Source organism: Haliotis cracherodii, unplaced genomic scaffold (assembly GCF_022045235.1).
Source record: "Haliotis cracherodii isolate W230 unplaced genomic scaffold, xgHalCrac1.p SCAF_25, whole genome shotgun sequence".
Taxonomy (NCBI): Eukaryota; Metazoa; Mollusca; class Gastropoda; order Lepetellida; family Haliotidae; genus Haliotis; species Haliotis cracherodii.
Window position 1 is genome coordinate 4,136,365 of NW_027266281.1, and position 15,421 is coordinate 4,151,785.

Genomic DNA, 15,421 nt, shown 5'->3' on the forward strand with positions numbered 1-15,421 from the left:
TTCACGGCTCCGGGGCGGCTCTCTTTTGGTGGAGTGTGCACGGAGACAGCAAGCTATCAATCTTTTGAATTGTACAATGTTTGCAAACACTGCAGTAGCTGTCTCTGAGCACAGAACGCTAAATTCAAGTCGAGGTATCATCCGCGACAGAGCCCGTTGTCTGGCTGAGATGTCAGAGGACGAGATACTTGATGAATTAAAGGAACAACATGTCACGTCAGTGAAACGTTTCTCAAGAAAAGATGGTGAGACCTTCGTTCCTACGAACACATATTTGTTCACCTTCTCCCGTTCAACCATACCCCAATCAATAAAGACTATTTCAACATCGGAGTGGAGGTGTATGTCCCCAATCCACTCCGATGTTATAAGTGTCAGAAGTTTGGACATGGGTCCAAGACATGCAATCGATCGTCTGTTTGTTTCCGCTGTGGTAGCAATCATGACGGTTCTGATTGTACTGCTGAACTCAAATGTGTTAATTGTAATGGCCGACATGTTGCTTCTTCCAAATCCTGTCCACTGTGGAAACTTGAAAAGGATATTTTGACTGTCAAATGTCAAAATAATTTGTCTTATCTAGATGCTAAAAAACTTGTTGCCAGCCGGTCTCCTCCATCAACACAAACCTATGCTGCAGCTGTCTCTCGCCCTTCCACAACTAGATCAATAGAATGTCAAACAGATTTGACATGGACAAATTCAGAACATCCAATGCCTATTACGACAACATCTGAAAGCCAGACACCTCAATTAGCTACTACAGCATGTGACAATTCTCCACCATCTAAGATTATGAGTGAAACTTTGACTCAATCTTTAGCAGCTCCAGAAATGTCAGCTACTGTACAAACATCAGCTGACACGTCAAGAAAACAAAAGAAAAAACAAAACAGGAAAATTACAACAAGGATCCCGACTCCTACTGAAACATCTGTAGATGTTCACAACTTCTTTGATCCTTTAGAGATGGATGTTACCCCATCTTTACATCACAACAACAGTTGTGACTCCTCTTCACGTTCACGTGAGCGATCTCCTGTGGAACCGCCATGAATCATTCAAATGTACTTCATTGGAATTGCAGAGGGCTTAGGCACAATTTTAACGAACTACAGTTATTAACAACTGATTTTATTCCATCAGCAATTTGTTTACAAGAGACGTACTTAAAAAATACTGATAAATTTGAATTAAGGCAGTATAGTTCCTATCATTCTTTTTCTCCTCCAGGAGATAAAGCTACTGGAGGTGCTTCTATTTTGGTGCGGCGGGGCGTTGTTCACAGTCCTGTTCCGCTTGACACGACTCTGCAAGCAGTTGCAGTTAGACTTACACTGCATATTGCCTTCACACTTTGCTCCTTCTTCAAGTCTTCAGCGTAATGATCTACAAAAACTATACGACCAACTCCCAAAGCCCTGTGTCATCATAGGTGATCTAAATGGGCATAATCCTTTATGGAGCAGTTCAACCATTAATCAAAAGGGAAAAGTGATCGAGGATTTTGTTTCCGATAATGATCTTTGCATTTTTAATGATGACTCCAACACTTACTTACACCCTGCTACTGGCACGTATTCATTTTTAGATCTGTCTCTGACGGACTCAGTTTTGTTAAACGAATTCTACTGGTCCGTTCACAATGACCTATGTGGGAGTGACCATTTCCCCACGGTGCTTAAACCCATTAATCCCACTCATGATCCACCTTCACCTCGATGGAATTTTTTGAAGGCTGATTGGCCTTTATTTCAATCTTTATGCACAGATAAATTACAACCTACGTCTTTTCAGAATGTTAATGACCCGATTCAGTTGTTCTCAGATCAACTGAATATAATTGCTGATGAATCAATTCCTAAGTCCTCCGTCAATCCACGTGTTCGTAAACCATGGTTTGATGACATGTGCAAACATGCTAGGAAGGCAGAGAAATACTTCCGTAAACATCCTACTGTCCATAACTTGAATACCGTCAAAATTTCATATGCTAAGGCGAGACGTCTATTCAAACAAAATAAACGTCAATCCTGGCAGAATTATGTCTCAAAAATTAACTCTCTTACCCCTATGTCCAAGGTATGGAACATGATCAAAAGGATCAAAGGCAAGGGATCACATTCTACAGTTAACCATCTGAAGGATGGCGATACTTTGCTAACGAATAAATTTGCTATTGCCAATAGACTTGGGAAAACGTTATCGCAACATTCGTCTTCATCAAATTACGTTCCTGAATTTCAAAAATATCAGCTCCAACAGGAAAAGAAAAAAGTAAATTTTACATCTGATAATGGTGAAGATTACAATGAGGTATTTTCACTACATGAGCTATATACTGCCTTAGGGCATGCTCATGATACAGCAGCAGGCGCTGATAATAATTATTATCAGCTACTGAAACACTTGCCCGAATCATGCCTTGAAACTTTGGTGACTATATTCGATGACATTTGGACATCTGGGACGTTTCCACCTTCATGGCATAATGCCATTGTTATACAAATACCCAAACCTGGGCGGGATCATTCTGATCCATCAAATTACCGACCTATCTCACTAACTAGCTGTGTTTGTAAAACGATGGAACGCACGGTAAATAATCGATTAGTGTGGCACTTGGAAACAAATAATCTTCTTACCAATATACAATGTGGTTTCCGGAAGAACAGAAGTACTATCGATCATTTAGTGCGTTTAGAATCATTCATTAAAAATTCCATTGTAAATAGACAACATGCTGTATCGATCTTTTTCGATTTAGAAAAAGCTTACGATACAACATGGAAACATGGTATTTTAAAAGATCTTCATGATTTTGGATTAAGAGGCCGTCTGCCTCATTTTATATCCCAGTTTTTAACAGACAGGCAATTTCAAGTCCGAGTGGGTACAACCCTGTCTGATCATTATAATCAGGATCAGGGTGTCCCACAAGGCAGTATTTTGTCTGTTACTTTATTCAGTAGACAAATTAACAGTTTGTCAAAAGTTTTAAATGATTCAGTTGATGGATCACTTTTTGTGGATGATTTTAATCTATCTTGTCATGGTAAAAATATGCACACAATAGAAAGGCAATTACAATTATGTCTTAATAAAATTAACAAGTGGTGTCTAGAAAACGGGTTTAAATTTTCCAAATCAAAAACTAATTGTATACATTTCTGCAGAAAATATAAGCCACATAAGGACCCTGAACTATTTCTGAATGGCACTCCTATCAAAGTTGTTAAGGAGGCCAAGTTCTTGGGACTTATTTTTGATAACCACTTAACTTTCCTTCCACATATTAAATACCTAAAAGCTAAATGCCTGAAGGCACTCGACTTATTGAAAGTAGTTTCTAATTCCAAGTGGGGAGGGGATCAAGCAACCCTCTTACACTTATACAGGTCACTGATCCGTTCAAAACTTGATTATGGCTCCAACATCTATGGTGGGGCCTGCAAAAGTAATTTACAAAAACTCGATACCATCCATCATCAAGGCCTGAGGCTTTGCCTTGAAGTTTTTAGAACGTCTCCCATTCACAGTCTCTATATAGAAGCAGATGAGCCTTCTCTTAAACAACGCCGTTTAAAATTATCTTTACAATACATCACTAAATTATATTCTAATCTAATGTTTGCTTTCAATATTAAACTGCAAGATATAGCTCCCACTCAACTGTTTTCAACACCTCCTTGGCAAATGGTACGGCCAGAGGTAGACCTTACATTAACAAAATTAAAGAAATCTGATACTAACCAATTAATTTACCAACAAGACTACCATCAACTAAGAAACAATTATGACACTTATAAATCTATATTTACAGATGGATCCAAGGATGGTGGCGCAGTTGCTAGTGCCACTGTCATTGGCTCCAGAACAATCTCTTCACGTTTACCTGATAACAGTTCAATATTCACTGCAGAAGCAAACGCCATTTTTACAGCACTTAAATATATCAGTAATCAATCTAAACATAAACAATTCATACTGTTTTCAGATTCTCTTTCATGCCTTCAGGCAATAAAAAATATGTCATCAAAACATCCACTTTTAATCCAAATTCTTGAGTTATTTAATGATCTTGCTACTGGCCAATATGACATCGTCTTTTGTTGGTTACCAAGCCATGTTGGTATGAAAGGTAACACTATGGCCGATGCTTCTGCTAAAGCAGCGCTCAACAAATCTGTGACACCACTTCTGATCCTATACACTGATTTTAAACCCATGATTCGATCTTACATCCGAGATCTTATGCAACAGAAGTGGGACGCCCAAGTAGGTATCAATAAATTACATCAAATTAAACCAAATATCGGTTATACCTTCTTGGGCTGTCAGTTCAGATGTGAAGAGGTCATTATGCGACGATGTCGTATTGGCCACAGCAGATATACTCATGAATATTTACTAAAAGGTGAGGATCCTCCGTTTTGTATCCCTTGTGATGAAAGAATCACAGTCAAGCATGTCCTGCTTGACTGTGTTGATTTTTCCATCACAAGGGATAAATATTTCAATGTACAAACAATTAAGGACCTTTTTAATAATGTTAATTCTCGTTTAATATTATGTTTTTTAAAGGAAATAGAACTTGTTCATAAATTTTGATATGTTCAATGTATCATTTTAAAAATTGGTAGTGCGAAATTCATAGCTTAGATTGTTAGTGGCTGTACCCTTGAGTGGGGTTGAAGTAGCGTAAAATTATTGTCCCCTTAAGAGGGTATGTAAGTCCCATATCAATCGAAGTATTTTTCTGTACACTAGGCTTTTAAACGTAGTATCTTCTTTCTTCTAATCTAAGGCTTAACTGGTACACTGTCGCCAGTGACTGAAGGGATGATATAAATCCTGCCGGGGTCCATGCAGGAAGCAAAGTTACTGTAAGTCCCCATGGTCCCTGGTGTGGTGATCTCCCTTTAGTTACTGAAGATCTCTAGCCCATTTTTATATTGTGTTGTTTCTTAATACTTAATGCTTTTAAACGTTCCGCAACTAGTTTTAAATCTTATCTGTGATATTCTAGTTCTCATACTGTCCTTCGATGACAGATTTTTATAAAGTTTAAATATATGTATATTTCATGTCTAATTTCTCGTCACGATATGGCTGAAATATTGCCGATGTGACGTAAAGCATTACCTCACTCACTCACTCACTCAAACCAGGGATGCATCATGCAGTCTTCGTAGCCGTGGCATTGCGATGACGTCGGTGGAACAGTCGAATGTAGCGATTCTGTGCAGGGGTGGTAAAACTTGGTCGGCCGGTTCTCGGACGGTCTGCAGTGGACTTGAACTGTGTGTATCGGTCCCAAAGGTGGCAAATGTCGCTATGGTGGACGTTCAAGTGACGTGCAACAGAAGACTGCGATTCCCCTCTTTGGATACGTCCTTTGGTGATGTTCTGATCGGCATCGCTGAGTCTTAGGATTTTCGAACTTGAAAAATGTTGACAATTGAATGCCAGTTTATTGGCTTATGCTTGCCTTTTTATAGCCACTTCCACGATTTACGAATGCCATAACTTGCACGTGCAACTTTACTGTTTTCCTCAATAACATTTTTTAAAAGGTGTGAAAGCAATGCCGTTTTTCGAATATCAGGCCATCAACAGTTTCAAATAACATATACACAAAGAAAGAACAGTAGGCACACCCCTATTTCTGAACCATGACAAATGGCAAAAATCATGGCTTGGGATGACTGACCACAGGAGCTGGTCGATGCCAATGTCGTCGGATAGAACAAACATTTGACAACAAATAAAGAAGATATTGGTGAGTTTTAATTGGATATTACTCCCTGGAGCTGCATGAATAAGTAAACGAGTCACGTTTGATGTTTCATGTGAAAATGTTCCTAAAAGTCTCTATTTGACACGTGAGTGAGTGAGTATGGTTTTACGCCGCTTTTAGCAATATTCCAGCAATATCACGGCGGAGGACACCAGAACTGGGCTTCACACATTGTACACATATCGGGAATCGAACACGGGTCTTCAGCGTGAATAAGGAACGCTTTAACCACTAGGCTACCCGACCGCCCCACATGACACGTGAAATAGATCAGAAGCGTGTATAGCCACCACGTGCCTGGATGAGGCATTCGATCCTACGTCTCATGCCTCCACTTTGACGATGGATCTGTGATGTTTTGTTACTGTGGTCACTGTCTCACGTGTCAAAATGAAGGCGGCCACATTCCTGTCTGGCGTAACGTTATGTTCTGTTATTGCTGTCACTGTCTGTCGTGTACTAATGAAGGCGGCCACATTACTGTTTGGCGTCATGTTATGTTCTGTTATTGTTGTAACTGTGCCCCGTGTACTAATGAAGGCGGCCACATTCCTGTCTGGCGTCACGTTATGTTCTGTTATTGCTGTCACTGTCTGTCGTGTACTAATGAAGGCGGCCACATTCCTGTCTGGCGTCACGTTATGTTCTGTTATTGTTGTAACTGTGCCCCGTGTACTAATGAAGGCGGCCACATTCCTGTCTGGCGTCACGTTATGTTCTGTTATTGTTGTAACTGTGCCCCGTGTACTAATGAAGGCGGCTATATTCCTGTCTGGCGCCACGCTATGTTCTGTTATTGTTGTCACTGTCTGTCACATCCCTTTGCCGTGTCATGTGATTCTTTTGTGGTGTCATTCACTGTTTTGTTGCTGTTGAAATTTACTTCTGTGTCCTAATGAGGACGGTCACATTCCTTTGAGGTGTCACGTGATGTTCTGATACATTTGCCACTGTCTCCCGTGTCCTTATCAAGAAACACACATACCGATGTGGTGTCACGTGATCTTTTGTTATTTTTGCCAATGTCTGCCGTATCCTAATGAGGACGGCCAAATTCCTATGTGGTGACACTTGATGTTCTGTTATATTTGTCATTTTCTTCCGTGTCCTAATGAGGATTGGCACATTCCTATGTGGTGTCACGTGATGTTCTGTTATATTTGTCATTTTCTTCCGTGTCCTAATGAGGATTGGCACATTCCTATTTGGTGTCACGTGATGTTCTGTTATATTTGTCACTTTCTTCCGTGTCCTAATGAGGATTGGCACATTCCTATTTGGTGTCACGTGATGTTCTGTTATATTTGTCACTTTCTTCTGTGCCCTAATGAGGATTGGCCATTCCTATTTGGTGTCACGTGATGTTCTGTTATATTTGTCACTTTCTTCTGTGCCCTAATGAGGATTGGCCATTCCTATTTGGTGTCACGTGATGTTCTGTTATATTTGTCACTTTCTTCTGTGCCCTAATGAGGATTGGCCATTCCTATTTGGTGTCACGTGATGTTCTGTTATATTTGTCACTTTCTTCTGTGCCCTAATGAGGATTGGCCATTCCTATTTGGTGTCACGTGATGTTCTGTTATATTTGTCACTTTCTTCTGTGCCCTAACGAGGATTGGCACATTCCTATTTGGTGTCACGTGATGTTCTGTTATATTTGTCACTTTCTTCTGTGCCCTAATGAGGATTGGCCATTCCTATTTGGTGTCACGTGATGTTCTGTTATATTTGTCACTTTCTTCTGTGCCCTAACGAGGATTGGCACATTCCTATTTGGTGTCACGTGATGTTCTGTTATATTTGTCACTTTCTTCTGTGCCCCAACGAGGACGGCCACATGCTTGTTTTTGTTACGTCATGTTCAGATATTGTTGTCACTGTCTCCCGTGTCCTCATAAGGTGGGGTGAGGTGAAATAGGGTTTAACGTCGCGTCCAAGATTATTGCACTTATATAGCGACGTGCATGCAAATGTGTGTGAGGCTGCTTGTACTGATCTGGACTGATGCCGATTTATAGTGCTAACCCACTTAGATACCATGCCACAGTATAACATGAATACCCCACTCAGACACATTATACTGACTCCGAGCCGACCAGTCCCTGTTTTAGCCCCTTAATGTCGATCGCCAGACAGGGTAACAACAAGTACCATCTTTTAACGTCTTTTGGTATGACGCGGCCGGGGATCGAACCCCAAACCTTCCGCTCCCCGGGCGGACGCTCTACCACTAGACCACGGAGGCGGTGTGTCCTAATGAAAATGGACACATTCCTATGTGGTGTCGCGTGATGTGTTGTTACTGTTTTTGTCACTTTCTTCTGAGTCCTAATGAGGAAGGCGACATTCCTGTGGGGTGTCCTGTGATGTTCTGTTATTGTTGTCACTGTCTCCCCTGTTCTAAAGAGAAACTCACATTCCTATGTGGTGTCACGTGATCAATCTTTATTTCAAGTACTGAAAAGGCCATAGGCCTATAGTACATATACACATACAGTAGCAATGGATGCAATGGGAATTACATATATCGTAACTAAATACCACAGACAGACAGACTAGCAAAAAATGGTATTCATCTTTTATCTCTTGGCAAGTACAATATTTACACAATCTGTTTTCCCTTGTTATCGCTAAATGTCTACCTTTTTGTATTAGAAGGTCATGAGAACTACATCTGAAACGGTGCTGTTCGGAATTTCTTAACATTTATATCCAAAAAGAATTTTTCAGTCAGAATGAATGATTTAAAACAGGTGTAATGCTTTAACTTATTGTGTAAACCTAGTGAAGAGTACCACTTTTGAAAATACATATCTTTTAGCCTTTGTCTTAAATTATATATGAATGATCTGGTACTGTTACATGTTGCTCTCTCCAAATGTACCGCATAGCCGCAAGATTGGAGTATCTTTTTGACACCCGAGGCCCAGTTATTTTTACCTCTGCTATCGTAAAGAATCATCATGTTATAGCATTTCTTTCGGAATCTGGTACTTGGCATTTTAAGCAATTTTATTCAATATTTTATTACCTTTATGTAACTAAATATATACATTGGGTATCTTCCACATTCCCCGTAAATTGTAACATTTGAAGTGTTAGAATTCACTCCTAAAAATCTTTTATTCGCAAATAGATGTACCTTCTCTATTGTATCATAGTTTTCTAGGCCCCATACTCCAGCACCATAGAGTAGAATAAGGCTGATCTTAGTGTCGAAAATCTTGGAAAATGTTTCATCGCCAATATTTCCAAGGGGTTTTAGGTTTTGTAAAATGCCAATTAAAATATTTTTGGCTTGCAGTGCGGCTTTGTTGCCAATGACCAAGTTAGTCGATTTGTAAAATGTACCCCCAAATATTTGTAACTTCTTACAACCTCAAGTTTTTCATCTTTATATAACCCTTTTTCTCGTTTTGACAATTTCCCTCCATTTTTGAAAATTATAACCTTTGTCTTATCGATATTGACCTTCAATTTCCATTTGTTACAATAGCACTCAAGTTCATTCGTTAACTTTTGAAGTCCATAACTATATCATCAGCAAAGAAGTAGAAAAAGTTTAATAGTTTTGGATGGAGTTGGATGCCCTCGTTACAATTTTCAGATAATTGTATCGGAAGTTAATTCATGAAAAACGAAAACAGAAATGGACTAAGAATATATTCTTGTCTAACCCCAATATTACAATAGAAGGAATCAGATAAGGTGTTATTGTTTCGAACACAGACCTTCACATTGTGATGTATACCTTGAGATTTGCAAAGGGACCACAACATGTTTCTGTTTATTGAGTCAAACGCTTTAGCAAAATCAACATATATAGCATACATCTTTTCTCCTTTTTGTGCCAAATATCTCTATACAAGTGTCTGCAATACAATACATTATCAATTGTAGAGTATCCATGCCTGAAACCGGCTTGTGCTTCATGTATCTTATTAAAGGAATCGGTCCAAAATACTAAACCTTTGTGTATAATACTGGTAAAAATCTTACTGAAAAAACTCAAAAGAGTTATACCCCTATATATAGTTGTTGGTGACATTAGTTGATCCCAGTTTGTGCAAAGGAATTACAATCCCCAAAGTCCACTGTTCTTTTCAAGCATAACGTTAAAAAGGATTGCAAGGTAGGGAAGGAGAATTTCGAATGAATATTTAAAAAATTATCTTCACCGGCTGCTTTATTACTTTTTAAGTTTGAGATGCTTTCCGAAATTTCATTTCTTGTTATAGGGGAATCAAGAATATCTGAAGTTAACTGACAAAAAGAGTTATCAAATGCATTCGATTCGTCGATATCAAAACATCTTTCCTCGTTCTCTGTAGAAGTTGAAAACAGATCCATGAAACCAATCATCAATTGGAATATTGTTTTGTGTGTAATGATTGGTATTTAGCCCTTTAAGAGTGCCCAAATATGTTTAGAATCGCGTATACAATGTTCAAGTTTTTCCTGCTTCTCTTTGAATAAATTCGCTTTCTTTTCTCTGCATACTCTATTATATTTATTTCTAATATATGTATCCTCATATAATGAGTTATTATCCTTTTTTCTCCTAAAATTGTTTAAATATTTACATCTTTCTTTTTTGAGTAGCTAACATTCACGGTCAAACCACTGTTGACTGGATGTGTTAGAAGTACACAGTCTTTTCATGTCACTTGCTGCCGTGCACAAGGCCTCTGACATGTATCTAACACTTTCGTCTATATGGTGTAACACTTCAACAGCCTTTTTTAATAAAGAGCAGCATTCACTGCTCAACAATTTGTACATAAATTGGTCAGCTTTATCATTGACCCAAACGAATTTAGAAGCCTTCTTATTACCATGAGCTTGCACGGGTTTAGTCTGCACAGAAGTATATAAGCTCGACATGACAGGAAGATGAGAGGATTCCGTGCGTGATACAATGTTATAATTACAGCATACGCCAAACAACCCAGATGAACAGATTATGTAATCTATGATGCTAGCACCTTGATTGGCAATAAACGTATAGTCTCCAACTTCTGAGTCTGACCCACATCTTCCATCCATGATATGTATATTTAAGATACTGCATTAATTTATCAAACTTTTTCCAAAGTTGTTTAACACATTATCTGCTGACGCTCGTACCATGTTAAAATGGTCGAGTAGAAAACTATACTCGGAAGTCCTTATTTTTATCATTTATGTGATAGTTAACACATAGTAGACTTGAATTATTATAATGAGTCAAATTAAAAACTTCACATTTTTAAAAGTAATCCCATATATGATATACAACGGACAAATGTATCAGAGAAGGTAATTTGTAATCATTAATGTCCAAAGAAGGATTTTAACTATCGCTGGTACCCATAATTTGTTCAAAGCACCTAAGGTATTCGGTAACAACATCAACAGTTTCAATCATAAGTCCCAAGCACGAGAATCTGATGGAACACAAGTTCAGTAGCGTGTATGGCCACCATGTGCGTTGACAACTGCAACACAACGCCTCCGCATGGACCTTGTGATGCTTGTGAACATATGATTGGATAGACGACGCCATTGTTGCTGCAAAAATGGTGCCAAGATCTTGCAAATTCTGTGATTGGTTCTGGAGAGTGCGCAGACTTCTTCTAAGAGCATCCAGGACGTGTTCGATGGGATTGAGGTCGGGAGACCTTGACGGCCAGTCCATGACGTTGATTCCCGCATTCTGAAGGCAATTCCTTGTCAAAATTGCTGTGTGGGGTCTGGGATTGTCGTGTCGGAAGATCAAACCGGGTCCATGTGCTGCCATAAAAGGAAGAAGTTCTGGTGCCAGTACCTGGTCGCGATAAGCAGCAGCGTTGAGGTTGCCACGGATGACAAGAAGCCTGGAACGTGCATTGCCACAGAAAGCACCCCACACCATGACACTTCCGCCTCGAAATCTGTCAACTTCTTGTACACAACACTGGGCGTAACGTTCATGACGGCGCCTCCACACCCTGGCCCTACCATCAGCAAATCGAAGATTAAATCGGGATTCATCACTGAAGACGACTTGATTGACGACGACAATTCCTCTGAGTCCATCGTAAGTGTCGCTGTGCCCACAATTGACGTTGACGTCTCTGTAATTGAGTCAGAATCGGCCCGCCGTATGGCCGTTGTCCTTGAAGGTGAGCAGTTCTCAGACTGTTTCGAACAGTTTGCGCACTCAGTCTACCCCTAAACAGTTCATTTCTGGTTGATGTAGCCGTCAAAAATCGGTTACGGAGGAGACGTAAGACAATCTGATGATCCTCTGCATGTGACGTCACACGTGGTCGACCTGGCCGAGGGCGATCAGCGGTGGTACCCGTTTGCTGTAGACGCGTCTGTAAATCATAAACAGTCCGTCAACTAGAACCCATCCTCCTTGCGACTTCAGCTACGGACGATCCCGTATGCAACATGCCGATGGCACGTTCACGTTGCACATTTGAAAGGCGTGGCATGACAAATGGCCGTAAAGACTTTTGTTTCCTTGTGTTTTGCTTTTTTTGTTAATGACTGCTAACAAGTATGACTGAAAACACGTGCGATATTATGGCCACGTGACCAGTTGCACGTGAAAAACCACTGTTGCCACTATAGGTGCCACCTGCACAAAAACGGGTGTTATCTGAAGACAATACGTGGACATTACTGTTTAAATACACAATAAGGGCCCACAATGATAACTGATCAAAATGTTAAGATTTTAGGATTGTGAAGTTTTTAATTTGGTTCAGTATATTATAATTTTAATTATAGCTTCTCACAAATAGAGACATTAGTAAAAATAAGCCAAAATATGGTAAATTGTGCTCTATTTTACTTTTCCAATTATTGGAAAATGAGCGGTCATGAATTATTAGTATTATCAACCTAGCCATTTGATATCTCAAAATGATCCAACACGTTTTATGATGGGACGGCAGTGTTCATATTCCATATAACTTCTATAATTCTAGAATTTTGATGCAATGGTCGGAAGAAATTGTATCTTAAATTATAATTTTATCAGGAATAACATTTTCCAATATCGTGTTATTTTAGTTGCAGCTTCCACTAAATATACTAAAAATTATAAGAACCATAAGTGTTGCACTTTGGTTCAGGTGATGTGCAGGATATTTTTTTTACGTCTGGAACAATTTGACCAGTCAGCGTAGGGTTGGTTTGTTCGTTGTTTAACGCCGCACTCAGCAATATTCCAGCTATATGACGGCGGTCTGTAAATAATCGAGTCTGGACCAGACAATCCAGTGATTAATATCATGAGCATCGATCCACGCAATTGGGATCGATGACATGCATCAACCAAGTCAGTGAGCCTGACTACCCGATCCCGCTAGTCGCCTTTTACGACAAGCATAGTCGCCTTTTACAGCAAGTATGGGTTGCTGAAGACCTATTCTACCCCGGAATCCTCACGGGTCGTCACCGTAGGTGCTTCCTGTGCTACATGTATTTCGATTGCGAAAACGTTATGTTGACATTTAATAGTCAAATCATCGTGTCAGTGTAAAATTTCAGTTTATTAAATATATCAGTAAATTTTGGGAGCCATGCGTTACCGCGCTATCACCGAGTTATCGTTATAATGAGGGGCGTCAATAGTGAGGGGACACTATCTCTGATTCTCAGTTCTGTAGATGTAACATTTTACAGAATTTATTGGTTTTATTTGGGGCAGGTACATTTTAAAATAGGGCAAGTAAGACTGTTGGTCATACTTGCCCTTGGTCAAGAAACTTTTAAACTAGGGCAAGTAAGACTGTTGGTCATACTTGCCCTTGGTCAAGTAACATTGTTCATAATTTTTCACCCCCTGCTGACTTTGGTCGAAGCAAAAAGTCTTTTATTCGAAAGATTTGAGCAACATTCAATGTGGTACCTGTGATTCTAGGTAAGATCAACACACACCACAATAGACATAACTTACATTTGGATGATTCTTAGGATGAACACTCAATGTGTTCGTCTTCTCAAGCTTCTTTGCTTCATAACTCGGACAGTCTGACGTTTCATTAACGTATTCGAAATTCGAACTGAAGCAATTTTCAACACATCTTACTTGGCACAACTTAATGCCACTGTTCCTGATGGTGAAAGACCTGTATGTCATTTGCTCTGTCATCTGAAAACCACATTTCTTTGAGTAGCATGCAGAAATTCCAAACAAGATGAAAACAGTTGCTGTTAATGCCAGCTGCAAACCGCAACAGTTACTTGAACACAGCGACAGCATCTTGTTCACAGAGGAGTACAGGAAACAGACAGAGATGTGCTGAACGACTACGACACAGAATTCCGAAGGCTGCCACCTAGCAAACGACGAATACAAGACACGACTGTTGGGAGAGTATCACCTGACAATTTCTTGAAGGCTAAGAAGAGATCAATATAACGTACATGTTGAAAACCATGACTCACAACACACACGTGGATAACGTTCATTGGTTCAAATTATTGACGTAGAATAAGCGTTGGATGGCTTTGGGCGTCCCTATGTTATTGTTTCCCTACTTACATGTGATAAATGTCTACCGCTGCGAGTGAGTGGGATGTACTGCGTTCAGCATGGCTTTGGGCTTCCCTATGTTATTGTTTCCCTACTTACGTGTGATAAATGTCTGCCACTACGAGTGAGTGAGCGAGTGGGATGTACGCTGCGTGTGAGTGAGTAGGCTTGTTCACTGGGTGTATCATGGCTGAGGCACCCCTATGTAAAACTTTACGTACTTATGTGGGATAATGTTATGGGTCAGTGTAATTCATTTGTGAAACAATGATGTAACTATGTTGCAAGTTGTCTCTGTTGAGATTCAGTAGAAATGTATTGCATTATATTTGAACAATGATTAGTTCTCAGGAATGTAGTACGATTGAATGCAAGTAGCGGTGAAGAAGGTATTATATTTAGATGCTCGAATTATCCGGAATAGCTCGGATTGATGTCAACCATTCTAGAAACATATGGAATAAGCCGTGATGTTCCGGTGACACTGGACTGGTGTAGCACTGTCATGGAAACAAGTTAGACTATATAAGTGGAACGAGCGCGTACTCGTATCATCTCTCACATTTCATCTGACAAGTCCATCAAGACCAGCTTTTCACCCTTGAGTTCAGCCTAGGCCGATCTCGGAAGCTCGACCACTGTTGCAGCGAGGTGATTCCTATCTTGTCATTGTCATTTCCACTGCTCTCACATTTTATACTCCCATTGAATATTGTACAACCACTCTATTCTTTACTCCCGTTGAATATTGTACAACCACTCTATTGTGTACTGCCATTGAATATTGTACAACCACTCTATTGTGTCCTGCCGTTGAATATTGTACCACCACTCTTTTGTGTACTGCCATTGGACATTGTACCACCACTCTATTGTGTTATGCGGTTGAATATTGTACCACCACTCCATTGTGTACTGACATTGAATATTGTACAACCACTCCATTGTTTACTGCCGTTGAATATTGTACCACCACTCTTTTGTGTACTGGCACTCGTGAAGAGCAACCTCCTCGTGGTGAGTGCTGGGTAGCGCTAATAGCTCTTCCCCCGTGTGGAACCGGGGCAGAATATTTCCACAGCCTCCCATTGCTGGTCGTACGAGGC